The sequence below is a fragment of the Pan troglodytes genome, chromosome 12 (assembly GCF_028858775.2).
Source record: "Pan troglodytes isolate AG18354 chromosome 12, NHGRI_mPanTro3-v2.0_pri, whole genome shotgun sequence".
Lineage (NCBI taxonomy): Eukaryota > Metazoa > Chordata > Mammalia > Primates > Hominidae > Pan > Pan troglodytes.
In genome coordinates, this window is record NC_072410.2 from 122,127,297 (window position 1) to 122,148,894 (window position 21,598).

Here is a 21,598-nt window from a genome sequence, read left to right on the forward strand (position 1 = left end):
AGTTCGGTGAAGTCTGTGTCCTCTGCTTCTCAGAGGGCAGAGCTCTGGGCATATGCACAGTCTTCTTGACCACCAGGGACCCTGTGGTTTCAGCGAGGCTGTCTCTGAAATGGTCTGTTTCCCTGATCCCTCTGCTGAGGATGTGGCTTCCCTTCCTCTGTTGGTATCACATCCAACTGTCATCCTTCACAAATTGCTTGTGGATCACCCTACTGTTTTCCACGATCATGGGGTATGTCTTGCTCTACTCTGATCCAATTAAATCTGGGTCCCTTGGCAGGGGAAGGGTGCTGCTCATCTTTGAGGCATGAGAGACCTTACCTAGAGAGTCCTCTGCACTAGGGACCCAGAGCTGGGGGACTGGACCCCTCCTCCTCTTGATCTCTTTGGGTCCTCTCTGGGTAGCATGAACTAGAGACGGGACAGGCACCACCTTCCCAGCACTGCCAGTAGCTCCATGTGGGCCTGTGTGGAACTCTGCTGTGGAGAATAAATCTGCCCATGTTCATTGGCTGCCAAACCCACTCAGGACAGTTCTTACCCACCAGGTGCTGAACAGGATGAGAACTGCCCATGGTCACCGGTTTCCCAGCCTGCTGGAGAGGTTCTTCCTTACTGCAGAACTGTGGATGGATGGAGGGAATTCCTACAGCGAATGCCCTGTCCTCCCACTATTCTTGCCAAGTATCTGTAGATTTTGTTTAACAAATTCTTCTCAGGTTCTGTAAGCCCTTTGATCAATCTCCAGTGATTTGGAATGATTGATTTTGCCGATTTTGATCAGCATAACAATGGATGCCTCTCTGGGAGAACAGTTTCCACAGCCTTCTTAAGCCATGCCACTCCAGAAGTCATGCCTCCAAGTTGCTTCTCTCTTAAAACCCTAGTAAGTTGAAAAATGTCTGCAGGTCTCTGCATGCTCTCTATAATGATGCCTCATGTCTTTGAACCTGCAGTTCTCTCCCCGTCAATGTCCGACTTTCATTTTTATCATCGTTCCCCTTAAAGATCTACTTAGATGTCACCTGCCTTAAAAAGACCCCTGGAGGGTTTTTAGATTATTAACATCTGAAGATTTTAGAACTGTTCTAAATGGTATAAAATATTTAAATCTTCTTGTAAAACTCTGATTGGGCGAGTTGCTTTAGTGGAATTCAGTCTAGAATGATCAGCAGTAACTAGTATTTGACTTTGAAGATGATGCTGCCTGCTTTAGCCTGGTACGTAGGCACTGGTGATGATGCTGCCTGCTTTAGCCTGGCATGCAGGCACTGGTACTGGTTTTTAGGCACTCTGAGTAGACAGAAAATATCATAGTAGTTTCTATTTTAATTCAAGGAGGAAAATGCAGGATATCAATGCTGCTACATAGACACTGACTTTTCTAAAAATATGCCACATTTGTCATTATAGTATCTAAGTTTTATGGAACATACACCTGGACATTATATATACTTCTAGATTTTACCATTGAATCCTTAACACTGTGCTTAAATATTATTATAGCCCATTTATTTTTTTTTCACCTTTTTTTTTCTAACCTTTGATTTTTTTTTTTATTATACTTTAAGTTTTAGGGTACATGTGCACATTGTGCAGGTTAGTTACATATGTATACATGTGCCATGCTGGTGCACTGCACCCACTAACTCGTCATCTAGCATTAGGTATATCTCCCAATGCTATCCCTCCCCCCTCCCCCCACCCCACCACAGTCCCCAGAGTGTGATATTCCCCTTCCTGTGTCCATGTGATCTCATTGTTCAATTCCCATATAGCCCATTTATATAGAGAGAAGCTGCAGTTTAAAAATGCATGTTCAAAGTCTCTCAGGTGCACAGAGCTAACAAGAGCAAAGTCCAGATTTTAAAAACTTCTTAAGTCACACCAAATACCACAGCTCCTTATTTGGATTTTACTATTGCGTTTACTTCCAGGAGATGAATTTCTATTCCCAGGAAATATCTGCGTAAATAATATAGAAATATATAAGTATTTAGAATGTCAGAAAAACAAATAAGAGATTCATAAGTTTTATATGGAAAACAAGCAGATATAAACAAAATAGGGTTTTAAAGTACTAAGCCGTGAACATGCTAAACTTAAATTCATATTTTGTAATAGGATGCATTAGTTGAGCAACACTTAATATAAAATCCCTGAAAGATAAGATAGCAAGCAATGAGACTGTGGTTTTCACTTTAGATTTCAAAACTATTAGGAAAAATTAATTTCTGTCATGCTTAGATACAATATTCTCACATTTTAAATATGAAAATAAAAATAGTGCAGGAAAGTCCATTTTCTTCTATGGATCCAGTGGTCACATTTCTTTAGAAGAGCAAGCAAATATCATGACTACTGGGAATTGCCTGCATTATATTCATAACCAGGTACAAGACAGGTTATTTCCTAAGTAGTTAAGTGCAATGAATTCATCTTAAGTCCTTAAAACTTCCCATGTGAACTCTGCACAAAAGCACTTCTGTGAAGACGTTCTCAATATTTGGAGGAAGAATTCGTAAAGAGTTAATGCTTGAATTAATTCAATTGGTCATTAATTTCCTATGCAGCTAATTGCTATTGATGACATTAAATGCCAACCTCATCATTGCTTTGTCTTGAACAAGGGCAATGACATCAGATTACCCCTGGCTACAGCTGGCCTCACTGGCAGCACCCGTGGGACCAAGCGGATCCATGTGGAGCCTGTGCGCCCCTCTCCAGCCGCCTCCTGCAGGTGCATCCCGCGCTTCCTTCAGAACTCAGGTGGTGTTCACTTAGCCTTCCGTCAGCTCCTTTTGGATGGACAGGGTGGACTTCCTCTTTCTCCCTCTTCACCTTGGATCCACTTTCAATGAAATGTCCATAGCAGATTATGTGTCTAAACATTTGTTTTCCACATTTGATGGTGAACTTCTTAAATGTGGGTATTAAGTTTCTCCTAGCATTTGGTATGATGGCCAGACTCTAGTATTGCTGAAAAGATGTCTGAGCAATAGATGCTCATGGAAGGGAGAGTGTCATCGAGGCAGATGCCCTAAGAATGTCTTTATGGAGAAGGGAAGTACTAACCTGGCCCGAGGTGATGAGTAGTAGCAAAGAAGGCTAAAAACGGAAGGGAGAGAAGCCCAACACAGGAACCTGTTTCCTGAATATTGGAACGGCCAGAGCAGGACACCTCTTCCTGACCAAACAGAACAGAGGCTTCTACCTGGAGAACATGGATGTCTTCCAAAAGATCTGGGGACGCCCACCTTTAGGGTGATTTAATAAGAAATTAAGGGCAGACAAAATTCTCTGGCATTTTCTTCATCATGATGACTCTGAGTGGCAGCACAGGTGTGTCCCACCCCGCGGTGGGTCAGAGCGGGCGTGTGCTTGTCACGTGCTCACCCGTGTCTCCAGCGCCCAGAAGTGCAGGTTGCATGTGCTACACTCAGTAAACACTGGCCAGTTTCACAGATAAACTCAGGAAGACACGAAGAGTCACATTATTTTCTCTGGAACAAGTAAGTCTGAAGCCGAGTTCCCATCACAGGGAGATTTTCTCTCAGTCACCACTGGAACTCACTCAGCCTCTACCCAGGGTTACCCAGGGTCGGCGTGGATCATGACACCTTCAGGAGGGAGACATAGGGTGTAGATCGCCATGTAGGAATTTCACGTACTGGGATAGAGGAGCAGGAAAAAACATTCTGTCTTAAAACTGGAGTTTGCAGCCTCTGGGGGACGGCTGACGTGGAACCATGATGGTGCTACCGGGATCTGCTATGTTACCCTCGTGCCTGCTGTTGTGTGTCAGGTTTTATATGTTATTAAATTGTTAGGATTATAAAAACATAATATGCCATAAAATGGCAACAATATGAATAGGAGAAAGTAGATTTTTCATCAGAAGACCCAGATTCAATCTAAATTCTCTTCCTTAGGAGTCGGGTGTGACTGGGCGACTCGCTACTTCCAACCTCCATTTTTGCACGTTCTCACCATCCCATAATATTATGAGAATTAAATAATAGAATATATATGAAATATCTAATGGAATATTTGGAAGCAAATATTTGCTCAATGATATTTTGAATAAATAAATTAATGGATAATAAACATATAATCGTAACACCATAAACAAAACCTACAGAACAAAAGCATTTCTATCCCAGATATTAAAAGTCCCTGTTGTAGATGAGGACAGGTAAGTGGCCTAAGGTGGTTCCCAGGCTGGGTCCAAATAGAACAGTGTTCACGCCACGCAGACACCAGCAGGCATCCCCTGAGAGGTCCCTGCAGGCACCTCAACACCTGCAGATGCCTCACCCTTCACCTGTGGCCCCAGAACCCTGTGGAAAAATGACTTGACAGAAGCACAGGGACAAACATGGGGTTTCAAGGCCATCGGAAGCCCAGAGCAGCAGCTAGACCCGAGGAACTCGGCCATGGTGGCTTTTGAGTGAGGAAAGAGGAGTGGCTGAGATTTGACTGGGGTCATTGTTCAGCGGTCATGTGGGCTTAAGGGATGAGTACAGGGAGGGATAGTTGCGTTTACGCATAAATCAAAGTGGAGAGTGGTCTGGCCCCTTCAAATGTGCACACACACAGCATTCAGCATTTGCATTTTTAATTCCTGTTTCCTATGTTGCTTCCCTTGGAAATGATTTTTAGTTAATACTTAAAACAGACACTGCCCAGGTACAAGCAGCTTAGTCAATGCTCCATGTCTGAGGGAGGATGGTTTTTGCCTGCCCTCCAAGAGTTTCCCAGAATATCCAGTGTTTCTTGAGTGTGATAAGTGGAGCCCAAGTGGAAAAATCTTTCCCATGAGGAAGCGATGGGTCGGCAGCTCCACGCGAGACTCACACCATTGCTGAGTTTCCACACACTGACTCCACCACGCCATGTTCCGTGGTCATCAGAGCAGGTGTCTGTCCTGCGGCCACACTTTGCACTCCCCTCACTAGAACCTTCGTACAGTAAAGGCTTCAACTTCACTGAAGGTCTTCTGTGTTTACCATCTCACGATTAATTACCAAGGGAGAATAAGAGGTGGATTTGTCAGCTGGAATTTTACTCAGGCCTTTAATTTTGAAAATTAAAAGTTTTCAAATGATTTAGAACATGTTGAGGAAAAAAGCCATGTCTGTTTGCAGATATTTTTGTGTGTTGCTCATGCCTTTCTACCAAAAGTACAAGCCTTTTCAGGGTCTGTGAGCCCGCCAACCATTGCAAAATAATTCACAAATACACATTTAAGATAAAAAACAAAACTGGCCGGGCATGGTGGCTCAGGCCCGTAATCTCAGGGCTTTTGGAGGCTGAAGGGAGAGGATTGCTTGAGGCCAGGAGTTCAAGATCAGCCTGGGCAACATAGCAAGGCACTGTCTCTACAAAACGTATATAAAAAATTATCCAGCCAGGCGTGGTGGCTCACACTTGTAATCCCAGCACTTTGGGAGGCAGAGGCAGGTGGATCACGAGGTCAGGAGTTCAAGACCAGCCTGGCCAAGATGGTGAAACCCTGTCTCTACAAAAATTAGTTGGGTGTGGTGGCGGGCACCTGTAATTCCAGCTACTCGGGAAGCTGAGGCAGGAGAATCACTTGAACCTGGGATGGCGGAGACTGGAGTGAGCTGAGATCGTGCCACTGTATTCTAGCCTGGGCATCAGAGCAGGACTCTGTCTCAGAAAAAGAAAAAAAAGAATTAGCCAAGTGTGGTGATGTGTACTTGTAGTCTCAGCTACTCAGGAAGCTGAGATGGGAATATCTTTTCAGCCCAAGAGTTTGAGGCTGCAGAGAGCTGCTATCACGCCACTGCACTCCAGCCTGGGCAACAGAGAAAGGCCCTGTCTCAAAAATAAAATAAAATAAAATAAAATAAACAGGTGACAACTCAGTTTTAAACATTTAAGCCAATGAAAACCCTAATTAATAGCTATTTTATAACTGGAATTAACTAAAGTTCTACTGCACTGATCTAGATGTCAGCAATACCTGAGTTAAAGCCCATCTCTAGGACTCAGGTAATATTAGTCTATGAATTTAATTTATTCACCTGTAAACTAGAAATAATGTGTCAGACCACACGGGGTTTTTATGATCTAAGTAGATGACAGACATAAAAGCAACAAGCACAATGTCTCACCCGAAGTAGAATTCAATATTATTGTTTGTTTTTTCTTTATCCTTCCTCTGAATTTAGGCATAAGTAGATAAAGCACAAGAAAATTACCTGAGCTTTGAAACTGCAAACAGAAGCCACCTTTTCAGAGCATCCCCTTCTGCACCCAGCACTTCCTTCATCAGCTGCACCTCCCTCACTGATGTGGGCGAGCACCCTGAGCCTTTCAACACCCTGCATGAAAAATCCATTACTTCACTAAGTCATATTTGCCAAGGCAAGGAAGAGTTGGCCCAAAATATTTCCTCCTGAGAGAGGACTTGTCCCACCCACATCAGATGTAAGACACCCATCTCATTCTGTTTTGTTCCTTTCAAAGGATTTGCTATTATTTGTAACTATGTTTTAGATAAAGGTATTTATTCCTCTTTCCCCCCAGTGCGAGGACAGGGAAAGTGTGATCTGGACCCTGGTGTCACCAGCCTGGTGTCTGGAGCACAAGAGATAATAAATGTTGAAATCATGAGTGAACAAATACAATGTATAAAATTTCAGTAAATACTGTTTATTTTTTAAATTTTGCCATAATCTATACAATAAATATTAACCAATGATGGATCTTTTCTTTACAGAAGGTTACCAAACCAGTTTGCATTTGTTGACTTAGTTAGTGGAGGCTCCTCCATAACGAGCTCGTTAATTTTAGGCCACCTTGCGTGGCTTTGGTTGACACTCAGTGTGTGACAGCTAATGTGATGCTCCCTGAAAAGTATATCGCAGAGTCTCGCAGAATTACGAGGAAGGCAACGGAGCTCCGCAGCCCTGCGTTTAACCTTTATTTATTTATCCATCATAAAATGTGGGGCTTCTCCAGTTCCAGACAATATCTGAAAACTAGAGTAACAAAGATTAAGGGGACACACACAGCCTCTATGCAGACACGCTGACATACGGAGCTCAGCCCTCTATGCAGACACACTGAAATATGAAGACACCCACAGGCCTCTATGCAGACACGCTGACATACGGAGCTCGGCCCTCTATGCAGACACACTGAAATATGAAGACACCCACAGGCCTCTATGCAGACACACTGAAATATAGAAACACACACAGCTCTCCATGCGGACATGCTGAAATACAGAGCACAGCCCTCTATGTAGACACACTGAAATATAGTCATTGGCAACTAAAATACAGTGTGAACACATCCAACAAAATGGGCACACAGGGAATTATGACAGGAACTTATGACAGCAAACGGCACATGGACCCACAGGTCTGATGATCTCTGGCCATCCCAAAGGTTGGGCCACTCCCTACCATATGCACCTCTGCTGAAGCAAGTTGAGAACTGACTCGCCGGGAGGGAGTCGCTGGCCAACGTGAGGCCAGCCCTGTGCACAGAGCGCGCATGGAAATGGTGCGGGTTCACCGTCTCGGGAGTTGGATACGACTGCCATCTTTTTATAAATGAGAATTGCAGGATCATCGACCATTGTGTACTCACACATTTAAAGATGTGTAAGTCTTAAATAACCCTTTGGGAATATTAAGGAGCTGTCACAGGGGTTCTCAATTTTGGATGTGCATAAAAACACTTCTGTAGTGATTTTAAATGAAAGTGCCTGGTCTCAACTAACACCTGCTGAACCAGAATTGCCACGGTTTGGGTTTGAGAATCTGTTTTTTTGTTTTTGCTTTTATAAGTCTCAGAAGCAAAAGTGAGGGTCACTGGTTTGCAGGTGATTGAAGGGTTTGGCCACCTGTGGGCCATGATGTCATTGTTGTTGGTGGTGGTAATGGTGAGGTTGGGGCTGTGATGTCGTTGTCATTGGTGGTAGTGATGGTGAGGTCGGGGCTGTGATGTCATTGTCATTGGTGGTGATGGTGAGGTCGGGGCTGTGATGTCGTTGTCATTGGTGGTGATGGTGAGGTCAGGGCTGTTATGTCGTTGTCATTGGTGGTGGTGATGGTGAGATCGGGGCTGTAGCATCGTCATTGGTGGTGGTGATGGTGAGGTCGGGGCTGTGATGTCATTGTCATTGGTGGTGGTGATGGTGAGGTCGGGGCTGGGATGTCATTGTCATTGGCGGTGGTGATGGTAAGGTCAGGGCTATAGTGTCATCATTGGTGGTGGTGATGGTGAGGTCAGGGCTGTAGCATCGTCATTGGTGGTGGTGATCGTGAGGTCGGAGCTGTGATGTCGTTGTCGTTGGTGGTGGTGATGGTGAGGTCAGGGCTGTAGCGTCATCATTGGTGGTGATGGTGATGTCGGGGCTGTGATGTCATTGTCATTGGTGGTGGTGATGGTGAGGTCAGGGCTGTGATGTCATTGTCATTGGTGGTGATGGTGAGGTCGGGGCTGTGATGTCATTGTCATTGGTGGTGGCGATGGTGAGGTCGGGGCTGTAGCATCGTCATTGGTGGTGGTGATCGTGAGGTCGGAGCTGTGATGTCATTGTCGTTGGTGGTGGTGATGGTGAGGTCAGGGCTGTGATGTCGTTGTCATTGGTGGTGGTGATGATGAGGTCGGGGCTGTGATGTCGTTGTCATTGGTGGTGGTGATGGTGAGGTCGGGGCTGTGATGTCGTTGTTGTTGGTGGTGATGGTGAGGTCAGGGCTGTAGTGTTGTCATTGGTGGTGGTGATGGTGAGGTCAGGGCTGTAGTGTCGTTGGTGGTGGTGATGGTGAGGTCACTGTAGGAAAGCCCAGCAGAATGGCCCTGAAGCGTGGGCTCCGTCCCTGATATGCCTTCCCATGATCTCTTTTCCTAAGGAAAAATCAGAATAAATGAAGGGTGAAGGCAGCCTTGAAAATGAAGCAAATTATAAAGGTAAACTATACGCGAAAACTTCAGGGGAGTCTGAACTTTTTATCTCGATGATTAATGGGTGCCTTGGGTAGCATTCTCTACATGGAATCAGGAAACAGAACTGCCCTATTTTTTCTCAGAGATTTATTCATTCAGTGAATATATATTAAGTACCAAGTATTTCCAGGTCTTATTCCAGTGATTGGAATTCAATAATAAACTTACTGACAAATTCCCCTGTGTCTGTAGAACTTACAATCTGATGGGTAATAAAACAGGTCAGTAACAATAAAAATTGCAATAAATAAGTGGAGTAGGAGTTAAATGATAAAAGTTACTATGTATGTAAGAATAAGGGATCCTGGACACAGTCGTGAGCAAGGCTGCGAGGCTAAGTGTGCAGTCAGGGTGGGCATCCCTGTGGAGGTGACGTCTGAGCCTCCATTACACTCAGATGTGGACATGAGCTGCCTGGGAAAGGAACATTCCAGAGAAAGGCACAGACAGGGTAAGGCTCTGACCTGTGTCCTGCATGCTCAGTGAAGTTGCTTGGTTGAAGTGGAATGAAAACAAGGAGAATAAAATTTTTTTTAAGTATCAGAATTTGCTCAGATGCCATCTCTACAGGTCATGACCCAGCTCTGGGAGAGCCTTGGCAATCTGCTTTAACTAGGGAAATGCTGCAGGGTTTGAGTAGAGAAGGGGTCTGGCCTGACACAGCAGCTACCTGGCCAGTGTTGAGAAGGGAGTCTGCACATTCGTCAGGAGTCCAGATGGAGATTATTGTGACGCAGGCCAGAGTGGCTGAGGTCATGAGGGGTGGCTGAAGTTTGGGTACATCTGAAAGGTAGAGGCAATAGGATGTCCTGATGGATTAGAGCTGAGGTTGAGAAAACAGATGAGTTAATGACTACGGCATCGCTCCTTTCTCCTGAGGATCTGAAGGTGTTGTCCGCGGAGCTGCTGTGACGACAACACCCCACATTGTTCCCCATACACTCAGCCTCCCTTGCTGTGGGTGAGGCCACGTGGCCATTTCTGGCCGATAGACTGCAAGGGGAAAAGCTATGCCACTTCTACCAAAGCAGGTAGAACAGAGCACATCTTCACCTTTGTGTCCTGCCCTATGTGAGGACCTCAGAATCCTCACACAGGGAGCGTGCACCTGCTGCTGGTGGAGCCCAGCAGACAGACCCCGAGTGACTGTGGATTCATGAGTTTCTGTCATTAAACAATGTAATTTTTTAATGTGAAAAATAAATTGTGTGTTTTTATAATTAAGAAACAAATTTTCCAAAACGCAAAACATAACATTTGTTGGTGGTGGGGCGGGGGGAGGGGGGTGAAAAAAATATTAAAACCAAAATGATGCTGTGGTTTTCTGTGGCTGAACCTTTTTGTTCCACCGGTAGTTTTTATGCATTGATTAGTTTTTAAGATTTCTGAAGGATGCTCTAACTCATGAAGCATACAAGAAACCCCATAATAAAAGAAGTCAGGAATATTAAAGTTAAAATCTCTAAATAACGTGATAATATGATGATGAAAAAATTTAATTCATAAAAACTGACCCGGGATTTACACAGATATATAATTATCAAATACATTTATAAATTACTATACCTGAATTAGGTATGTCCAAAAGTTAAGTAGAGACACTCATGATATATAAAAGACTCAAACCCAACTTCTAGAGGAAAAAAGCTACAACGTTTAAAATGAAAACTACAGTGGATGGGAGGAACAACAGATTACACATTGCAGAAGCATATAGGCATGAAGTTGGAGACACAGCAAAAGAAACTAACCACAATGAAATACAAAGTACACACAGTCAATGTACATAGAAAAAAAAGATGCTATAGGAGAGAGAAACAGAAAGAAAGAAAAGAGCATCATGATCTGTGGACAAGTCCAAGCAACCTGATATATTGGTAATTGTCATCCATAAAGATGGAGAAAGATGCTGAAAGCAGATGCTTGGAGAAAAATGTTCCAAATTACCAAAACAGAGACCATATAGCCAAGACAATCCTAAGCAAAAAGAACAAAGCTGGAGGCATCATGCTACCAGACTTCAAACTATACTACAAGGCTACAGTAACCAAAACAGCATGGTACTGGTACCAAAACAGATATATAGACCAATGGAATAGAACAGAGGCCTCAGAAATAACACCACACATCTACAGCCATCTGATCTTTGATAAACCTGACAAAAACAAGCAATGGAGAAAGGATCCCCTATTTAATAAATGGTGTTGGGAAAACTGGCTAGCCATATGCGGAAAACTGAAACTGGACCCCTTCCTTACACCTTATACAAAAATTAACTCACGGTGGATTAAAGATTTAAGCCTAAGACCTAAAACCATAAAAACCTTAGAAGAAAACCTAGGCAATACCACTTAGGACAGAGTCATGGACAAAGACTTCATGACTAAAACACCAAAAGCAATTGCAATAAAAGCCAAAATTGACCAATGGGATCTAATTAAACTAAAGAGCTTCTGCACAGCAAAAGAAACTATCATCACAGTGAACAGGTAACCTACAGAATGGGAGAAAATTTTTGCAATCTATCCATCTGACAAAGGGCCAATATCCAGAATCTACAAGGAACTTAAACAAATTTACAAGAAAAAATCAAACAACCCCATCAAAAAGTGGGCAAAGGATATGAACAGACACTTTTCAAAAGAAGACATTTATGCAGCCAACAAACATATGAAAAAAAGCTCATCACTGGTCATTAGAGAAATGCAAATCAAAACCACAATGAGACACCATCTCACGCCAGTTAGAATGGCGATCATTAAAAAGTCAGGAAACAACAGATGCTGGAGAGGATGTGGAGAAATAGGAACACTTTTACACTGTTGGTGGGTATGTAAATTAATCCACAATGGTTGTGTAAGTTCCACACAAGGAGGCGAGAAGGGAAGAGTGCAACCATGATCTTCCCATCCCGGAGGTGAGAAGGGAAGAGGGCGACCATGACCCTCCCATCCAAGAGGGAATTCATCGAAGGTCACCTGATGGCTGCCCATGGAAAGTCATAGATCCCAGTGTGGTTACACATGGAAGGAAAGGGTTACTGATAAGTCAACAAAAATGACACAATAAAACCATTAAAACGTTCAATCCAAAAGAATGCGGAAAAGAGGAAAGAATCATGAAGAACAACTGAAGTAAATAGAAAACAAAGGAAATGATATTTGTGGATGAAATTTGCTGATGGAAAAAATCAAACCCTCTAAGTGATTAAATGAAAATGTCTAAACATGCCAATCATGAAGCAGATTGTCAAACTGGTTAAAAATGCTGTCATGGCATATCCCATAGTTGTTACTTAGTATATATTCTGTGCTTCTGTGATTCTTTCAAATGTCACCCTTTGGATGCTTAGTTTACCAATCTCCAGTCTTTGTCTTTTTTTTTTTTTTGGCATCAGCATTTAATGCTTAAAATTATACATTTTACTTGAAATAATGCTTTTGCTAAATATAACAGCTTTTGATACATAGTATTTTCATTGCTAGACAAATCTTACATCTTAAAATTTTCCATTGTGTCTATCTTATGATTGATTAATGTGTAGAAGAGTTTATTTTAATTGCCAAATAGGAGGTTTCATTTATCTTAAGTTATTGTCCTTTAAGTACACTTTGTCAGAAACATCCTTTTAATCTTGTTTTATAGCAAAATACATAGTGAATTTTGTATAGTATTCTTAAGGATTTTAGAAAATCAATTCTCTAATTTGGATGTGTATGCCCAATAAATCAAAGTTTTAATTGCCTTGTTTAAGTCTTGTATTTTTGACTATCTTTTATTATCAAAATTGAGGGATATTTAAATCTCCCCAATGTGACAATTGATTAATATAACCATGGAATTCTATCAATCTGTGGGCTTTAAACATACTGAGGTGATATTATTAGATGAGAAAATATTTAGAATTGTTTATCATTCCTAGTGGGTCTCATGTTTACTAGTATGTACTGGCATTCTTTATCTATAATAATGCTTTTTGTCTACCTCTATTTTCTGTCTTTTCTTTTCAAATAATTATGTTATCTGCCAAATTGTTCATTATAGTGGCTGCATCATTTTGCATTCTTGCCAGCAGTGTAAGAGAGATCTGGTTTATCCACATTCTCACCAGGACCTATGTGTCTTTCTTTTTATTTGAGCTGTTTTAACAAGCATACAGTGACACCCCACTATGACTTTAATTTGCATTTTCTTAGTGGGTAACAATGCAGTCATTTCATGTGTTTGCCATTCCCATATTAATTGTGTAGGAATATCTCTCCAAATCTTTTGCCCATTTTCTAGTTAGATTGTTATATTTTACTGTTGCATCTTAAGAGTTCTTTATATATTTCACAGATAAGCCCTCATTCAGATGTGTTATATGCAAGTATTTTCCCCCATCTGTAGATCTTATTTTTGTTCTTTTAATAAGGCATTTTACAGAATAAATATTTCTAATTTTGGTGGAGTCTAATTTATAGGCTTATTGTTTTATAGATTATAGTTGTGATGTGTTGTCTAAGGACTATTCCTTTACTTCTAAGTACTGACTTTCTTTAAAGTTAGCTGCATAAAATTGTTTCCCAGAAAACACCTCTTTTCTCCTTCAGTCAGTGTCCTGTGTTTCATGATACACCTCTGGATTAAATATTTACCTGGTTCCAAAGATGGCAGAAATCCTAACGATGTAATTTCAAAAGGGGATATCGGCCCTAAGACATACTTTTTTTGCATTTTGGGAATACCAAAGAAAGAAAACATAAAATGGGAACTGCTTTTAGCAATCCATCTAGTGAATCACTTTACTACTCAAAATTTTAAAAAACTCAAGATGGAGCCTTGCTGGAGCTTCACCTCCACAGGCGAGGGCCACACACTTCTCCTGTGATGCTTTCCATCTGCCTCAACAATCTCCTCTCTTCTCTCTATTTAGAGTGCTCTTCTATTCTAAGTTCAGTTCTCAGTGCTTCTGAAATCAAACGAGTCAAACTGAATATCCACTTTCAAACAGTGAATATGTTGAAATGGACACAGGCCAGAACTCAGATGTCCATTCTTGAAACCACACAGGGGCTGCATTCCCACTAAACGATGGAGAACCCGGGCTTGGGGGCTGTGCCCTGTGTGCATCACAAACCCCGTCCGCTTCACGTAGTGTAAACTTGGAAACGGTCTCCAAGACGGATTACAATTTACTCACCACTCCCTCCACAGACTCCCACCTTGCCACATTCTATTTTCTGTATCCCCTGTGTGCATTTTGTTAGACTTTTGAGCATGTTCTCAAAATAAAAGTTACTTCTCTTACATTTTAGCCCAGTTCTACTGAGTTGGCAAAAATGACCCAGGGTTCCTGTGACGGTGACGAACCCTGACATGCAGGTGAAACCCGAACACACTGGAAAACTCCGGAAACGCTTCCAATACTGCTCCTTGCAAACGCCTGCCTCAACACTTACTGGGAAAACACTCTGGTTGCCCTAATTCTCACGTTCCCTTTCTCAAATCAAAATAGGAAGAAGAATGATCTAGAGAGAAAATAAAGATGTGCTCTCGACCCAGCCATCCGCCATGGGAGTCGCCACCGCACCCAGCAAGTCACTATTGACTCACAATTAAATACGACTACTTAGAATCTCACTGGATTCCACAGCAGATACAGCAGTAAGAAAGTGTGCGTCGTAAAAACACCAGGGGCCCCTTCCTCAACTCAGAGTGAGGGCCCACAAATTTAAACATCTTCTCTATCACCTGGTAATTTCAGTACCTTATGTAAATCCACTTTTCCCTAGACTGCCAATGATTCTTTCCAAATCTGACAGAAACCATTAAGACATAATTTTACAACACTTTTCCAATGCGCCAAGCTGACCCCTCTCCTCCTCTGGCGGGGAAGGAAAAAACAAAACAAAAACCTCCAGGTCCAGTTTCACATAAACCAAGCAATGGAAAAATTGTGTTTAGGTTTTCAGGTCCTCAATTTAATTCAATGCATTTAAATTGCTATTTTACTCGGTGAATATTTTGTAATTTCTTCCTCACTTGTATCACATCAATATGGGAAGCATATTTTTAGACAAAATATAGAGAATTTCTAACAGAATTTTGAACAACTTTCAATGCAAGAAGCAGTCTGGGAGAATTCCCAAAACATTATGGTGATTTCTGAGAAGAATAGAAACTTGGATAATTCCATAATTAAAGACCCTGTATCTTTTCTCATTGTACCCACCCACACGTACACTGGCATATGTCCCTCCACACATATGCATACATAATGCATGCATGATGATTATACACGTGTGGGTGCATGCCGTATGTCTAGAAATTGTATAAAATTTAAATCTGCTCCACAGGGTTGCTGACTTAAATAAACACTGTGCAATTCTTGAGGAATAAAACGGTGGCCGCTTTTCTCCGCCTGTTTGATAGACTTACAGTTTCTGGTCTGGGCTGACCTACAACAGTACGTTTTGCCCACTGCCTTTCAGTCGTGATCAATTTTCTCCAGTTACTGGTGCGTTGATTTTCCATATCTTTTGTAACAAATGACCAGACATTGGGCGGCTTAAACATCTCAAATGTATTTTCTCACAGCTCTGGAGGCCAGAAGTCCGACGTCCTTCACTGGGATGAAGTCGGGGTGTAGGCAGGGCCCCGCCCGCTCGCCGGGCTCTAAGGGAAGATCCTGGCTGCCTCTCCAGCTCTCCTGGTTGGGCCGCGCTCCCTCGCCAGGCTCTGAGGGAAGATCTTCACTGCCTCGCCCGCCCTCCTGGCTGGGCCACGCCCCCTCGCTAGGCTCTAACCCAAGATCCTCGCTGCCTCTCCAGCTCTCCTGGCTGGGTCGCGCCCCCTCGCTAGGCTCTGAAGGAAGATCCTCCGGGCCTCTCCAGCTCTCCTGGCTGGGCCGCGCCCCCTCGCTAGGCTCTGAAGGAAGATCCTCCGGGCCTCTCCAGCTCTACTGGCTGGGTCGCGCCCCCTCGCTAGGCTCTGAGGGAAGATCCTCCGGGCCTCTCCAGCCCTCCTGGCTGGGCCACGTCCCCTCGCTAGGCTCTGAGGGAAGATCCTCGCTGCCTCTCCAGCTCTCCTGGCTGGGCCGCGCCCCCTAGCTAGGCTCTGAGGGAAGATCTTCGCTGCCTCTCCAGCTGTCCTGGCTGGGCCCCGCCCCCTCGCCAGGCTCTAACGGAAGATCCTCGCTGCCTCTCCAGCTCTCCTGGCTGGGTCGCGCCCCCTCGCTAGGCTCTGAAGGAAGATCCTCCGGGCCTCTCCAGCTCTCCTGGCTGGGCCGCGCTCCCTCGCCAGGCTCTGAGGGAAGGTCCTGGCTGCCTCTCCAGCCCTCCTGGCTGGGCCGCGCCCCCTCGCCAGGCTCTGAGGGAAGACCCTCACTGCCTCTCCAGCTCTCCTGGCTGGGCCCCGCCCCCTCGCCAGGCTCTGAGGGAAGATCTTCACTGCCTCGCCCGCCCTCCTGGCTGGGCCACGCCCCCTCGCTAGGCTCTAACCCAAGATCCTCGCTGCCTCTCCAGCTCTCCTGGCTGGGCCGCGCTCCCTCGCTAGGCTCTGAGGGAAGATCCTCCGGGCCTCTCCAGCTCTCCTGGCTGGGCCGCGCCCCCTCGCTAGGCTCTGAGGGAAGATCTTCCGGGCCTCTCCAGCTCTCCTGGCTGGGCCGCGCCCCCTCGCTAGGCTCTGAGGGAAGATCCTCCGGGCCTCTCCAGCTCTCCTGGCTGGGCCGCGCTCACTCGCCAGGCTCTGAGGGACGATCCTCGCTGCCTCTCCAGCCCTCCTGGCTGGGCCACGCCCCCTCGCTAGGCTCTAACGGAAGATCCTCGCTGTCTCTCCAGCTCTCCTGGCTGGGCCGCGCCTCCTAGCTAGGCTCTGAGGGAAGATCCTCGCTGCCTCTCCAGCTCTCCTGGCTGGGCCGCGCCCCCTCGCCAGGCTCTGAGGGAAGATCCTCGCTGCCTCTCCAGCTCTCCTGGCTGGGCCGCGCCCCCTCGCCAGGCTCTGAGGGAAGATCCTCGCTGCCTCTCCAGCCCTCCTGGCTGGGCCGCGCCCCCTCGCCAGGCTCTGAGGGAAGATCCTCGCTGCCTCTCCAGCTCTCCTGGCTGGGTCGCGCCCCCTCGCCAGGCTCTGAGACAAGATCCTCGCTGCCTCTCCAGCCCTCCTGGCTTGGCCACGCCCCCTCGCTAGGCTCTAAGGGAAGATCCTCGCTGCCTCTCCAGCTCTCCTGGCTCGGCCGCGTTCCCTCGCCAGGCTCTGAGGGAAGATCCTCGCTGCCTCTCCAGCTTTCCTGGTGCCCGCCGTGCTTGGCTTGCGGCTGGTTCACTCCGATTTCTGCCTCCCTCTGACGAGGCCCTCTGCGATTCCAGTGGACCCCCCAGGACAGTCAGCTCCCATCTTCAGGCCCTTCGCTGGCCCACCTGCAGGGTCCGTGGAAGGGACATTCACAGGCTCCGCCGACTGCAACATGGGTATCTGTAGGAGGCCATTATTTAGTCTACAATAGGGCCACTAACTACTCTCTAGTTTACATTCAAAATTTTTCTTACTTACATGTTTTTTTTTCTGTGACTGCTGCATGGGGACATGAAAGTCATGAATAAATAAAAAGCTCATTCCTCCATGCACCTGACACTTTGGGTCCTGTGACTGCAGCTCCCCACTCCCTGGCCCCCCATTCCTCAGCCTCCTGCACAGCAATGACGCACGTGCATGTCACAGGCACTAAGAGGACACATTTCAAATCTATGGCCCCAAAACAGCAAGTATGTGAGGCGCAGTGTGTGATTGGCTTGAGTTAATCCTTCTACACTGAAAACATACGTCATAGCATTGCATTGTGCTCCATAAATATCATACAATTATGATTTGTTAATTTAAAATAATGTAAATTATAAGCAAAACATAATTAGAAGCTTAGCGGTAAAGAAAATCCAGGTCTAAATGGCTTTCATGAAAAACCGTTCTAAGTGTGTAAAAGAAATAGGGCTCAACTCACATCTCATCTTCCCAGGATAGGAAAAGAGGAAAGGATTCTCGCCTAATCTTTTGGGGAGAGAATAGCATGGATGCTGAAACCTGGAGTTCACTACAAGAAAGAATTATCATTTAATTTTTCCCCAAAAAGTTGTTTTTTGGGGGAAATTTTCCAAAATTTCCCAAGAAATGTAAAAATAGCTAAACAGTTTAACAAATCACCATACAGTGAAATTTTAAATCAGAATAACACACTGTGATCAGGCTGTGTATTCCGGAAAATAAGGACTGCGTAATGACCAAAGATCAACAGAATCACTGATGTCTGCAAAAATAGCAGAGAGGAAAATCCAAGGTCTGTCCCTTCACAGAATCACTGAAAAAACTGAGCAAAAACGGTCAGAATCAACTTTGTCAGAACTCTAGAAACACCGAAGGTTTATAGTAACCAAGCAAATGCCTGAGAGATTCACCACAGACGTAGGAGGCGTCTGTAAAAACACCTGCCCTGCCCCAGCCCTGAGGCCAGGCAGCAAACTTGATGTTTCTATTACTCTTGAAATACGCAGGAGGTTTACAGACTACACAAAAGAAAATAGAAATTATTGGTAAAACCTGACATTTAAAAACAATGGTTCAGTTGATGATAAGATAGAAATAAATTAATTCTATACTATTTCCATTATTTCTAATTATATGTGTGAATATATAGTACAGTTAAATTGTAAATCTTTGATCCAAGACATACAGCATTTAAACACAGCAGATTTCCTTTTCTGATATTTCAATACATTCCTAAATTGATACAGATAAATTGGTTACAAATTAATGACTACTTTAGAAAGTCACCAACTAGTGCTATAACACATGAATAGATTTTAAAGTAACAAAATACAAAACAAGTAATTCATATCGGGGTAGAATACATGAAATTATCTAGATAATTCAAATATTAGAAAATTGGACATCTCATCTACAGAGTATACTTGCATTTCTATAACTAAGTTCATACATTAGCCAATTTTCACATAGTATTTACATATAGTATTTTTAAAATGTCTTAACCATTTTTTCTTTCTCTGGTCTAAAGGGAGTATATCACGAATTATATCTTCAGTTAACCTCAAATAAAATTTCTAAAGCTCCTAAAACAAATCTAAACAGAAATAACATGAATGGTTTTAAATAGAATAAGACTTTTACTTGAGACATTTTTTAAGAATGTGGAAAGATAAGGCCCGGCACAGTGGCTCACGTCTGTAATCCCAGCTACTTGGGAGGCTGAGGCGAGTGGATTACTTGAGGTTGGGAGTTTGAGACCAGCCTGACCAACATGGAGAAACCCTGTCTCTTCTAAAAATAAAAAATTAGCCAGGCGCGGTGGCAGGAGCCTGTAATCCCAGCTACTCAGGAGGCTGAGGCAGGAGAATCGCTTGAACTCAGAGGGCGGAGGTTGCAGTGAGCCGAGATCGCACCACTGCACTCCAGCCTGGGCGACAGAGTGAGACTCCGTCTCAAAAAAAAAAAAAAAAAAAAAAAAAGCCGGCATCATTGTATTTTTGTTTGTAACTCCCTTTTTTCTTTCCTACATAACTTGAAAGGCATAGGTGAGAGTTTTAGAGACTGGAGAAGCAGCTGTACATTCTGGACCCTCAGTGATACAGGTGACCAGAGTGTGGAGATGAACTAGACGTGGCTCCATCGCAACCCAAAGCCACGTGATGCTTTGTAAAAATGTTTCTCTGGAATTAAGTTTCAAAATATAAAGCAAGAATTGTCCAGAGCCAGCACCATTTACACATGTACCTCTTTCCACCATGATCTTGTCTGTCCAGCTATTACTAAAACCAGGGAGGGGATAAAACAATAACTGTAATTGCTGTTAACTTGGTGCACGCCACACAAGGGCATCCTTTGTGACAGCAACATCAGGCTCTAGAGCTGTGTAGGAGCAGAGTCTGTATGCTCCAGAAGCTATGCTGGATCAATTCAAAATAGATCGCTGTAAGATTAGAATGTTACTTGTAATGTCAAAGGTAAGCATAAAGAAAATAACTAAAAAGTGTATACAGACGAGAAATTAGTCAAGGATCAAAGGAGTAGAGTACGTCAATCAAATACAAAATAAGGCTGTATAAGGGGAATCGTGAACAACAAAGACTTGAAAACAAATAGAAAAATGGCAGAAGATCCTTCTTGTAGTTAATTACTTTAAACATAGAAGCATCAAACTCACTGGCTAAGGTATAAACTTGGCAAATTTTTAAAAATGACCTAGTAATCACAAGATTTGCTTTAGAGCCAAAGGAATAGGTAGGGTGAGGGGGATGGCAGAGAAGTCGTCCTGCAGGAAGATATGGAGAAGGAGCTGGGGTGCTGCACCAGGACCAGAAAAACAGACTTTAAGTCAAAAAGGGTCACAAGAGATGAAGAATAATTGATAAAAGAGTTTATTGATCTAGAAGATAGAAAAATTACAAGCAAATATACATCAAACAGAAAAACCCCACACTATATGAAGAAAACATTGACAGAATGGAAAGGAGAGTTCATAAAAATGTCAATATTCACTTCAGTAGTGACAAGAACAATATTCAGAGGAGTGATAATGACCTAGATGACGCCCGCAGAAAACCCCACCCACCAACAGCTGAACCGACATTCATCTCAAGCGCACACGGAACATTCTCCAGCATAGAAGAGATGTTAGTCTGTGAAACAAGCCTCGACAAATGTAAAAAGACTGAATTCATACAAAGCCTTTTCTCTGATCACCAATAGAATGAAGAAATCAAAAAATTAAGCAACACACTCCTCAGCAACTAATTTGTAAAAGAAAAAAAATTGCAAGGGAAATTAGAAAATACTTTGAGATAAATACAAACAAAACCAAGGTTTACCAAAACTTATGATCTGAAAAGAAAGCAACCTTCAAAGGGAGATTTATAGGTAAAAAGGCCTGAAGTAAAAAAAAAATAAAAATAAAAGATCTCAATTGATAGCCTAACCTTACTAGAAAAAGAAGAGCAAACTAAACCCAAAGCTAGCAGAGGTGCGGAGATGCTGAAGGTTAAAATGCTGATCATCATAGTAGATGAGAGGAAAAAAAATAGAATCAACAAAACCAAAGATTACATTTTTTTGAATAAACAAAATTATCAAACCCTTAGCTCATTGACTAAAAAAGGAGAGATGGTGTAAATAGCCAAATTCAGAAATAAAAGTGGGTACATTACTACCACCCTTTCAGATGTTGAAAGGATCATAAGAGAATGCTGGAAACAGTTGTATGCCAACAAATTAGGTGTCCTGGGGAAATGGAAAGAGTTCTGGGGACAGAAATTACCAAGCCCAACTCAAGAAGAAATACAAATCTGAACAGACCTATAAGGAGTAAAGAAATCGATTCAGTCTTCAAAAATTCCTCAATAAACAAAAGGCCAGGACCAGATGGTTTTATTGGCTAGTTCTAGAAAACATTGAAATAATTAATACCAATCCTCAAACAAAGTAATCTCCTTCCAAAATACACGCAAGGAGAGAACACTTCCTAACCCATCTTGTGAAGCCATCATTACCCCAACACCAAAGCCAGACAAGACACAACAGGAAAAGAAAACTGCCAACCAGTGTCTCTTATGAATGTAAACACTCGTAA

At 43.5% G+C, this 21,598-nt stretch overlaps 3 long non-coding RNA genes across 5 annotated transcripts in view; 1 reads left to right on the plus strand and 2 right to left on the minus strand.

The window, feature by feature from the left end:
* The window catches only part of LOC112208149 (uncharacterized), a 127,952-nt gene extending 112,588 nt beyond the window's left edge, over positions 1-15,364 (plus strand). Inside the window, exon 3 of the long non-coding RNA XR_010149233.1 lies at positions 14,486-15,364. This is a non-coding gene — a long non-coding RNA (uncharacterized LOC112208149). The remainder of the gene's footprint in view (positions 1-14,485) is intronic.
* LOC107971901 (uncharacterized) lies at positions 1,310-17,742 on the minus strand. Of its 3 annotated transcripts, none has more exons than XR_010149237.1 (3): positions 14,279-14,550; positions 6,228-6,350; positions 1,310-1,965 (listed from the first exon to the last, which is right to left on the minus strand). It is a non-coding gene; the product is annotated as an uncharacterized LOC107971901 (long non-coding RNA). The 3 variants fall into 3 exon arrangements; XR_010149235.1 differs by lacking the exon at positions 14,279-14,550 and adding an exon at positions 15,409-16,420 and having other exon boundaries at positions 1,537-1,965; XR_010149236.1 differs by lacking the exons at positions 1,310-1,965; positions 14,279-14,550 and adding exons at positions 4,602-5,673; positions 17,518-17,742.
* Positions 7,785-13,939, minus strand: LOC134807849 (uncharacterized). Its single transcript, XR_010149234.1, has 3 exons — positions 13,626-13,939; positions 9,659-9,771; positions 7,785-8,889 (listed from the first exon to the last, which is right to left on the minus strand). It is a non-coding gene; the product is annotated as an uncharacterized LOC134807849 (long non-coding RNA).
* Positions 17,743-21,598: the final 3,856 nt, after the last annotated feature.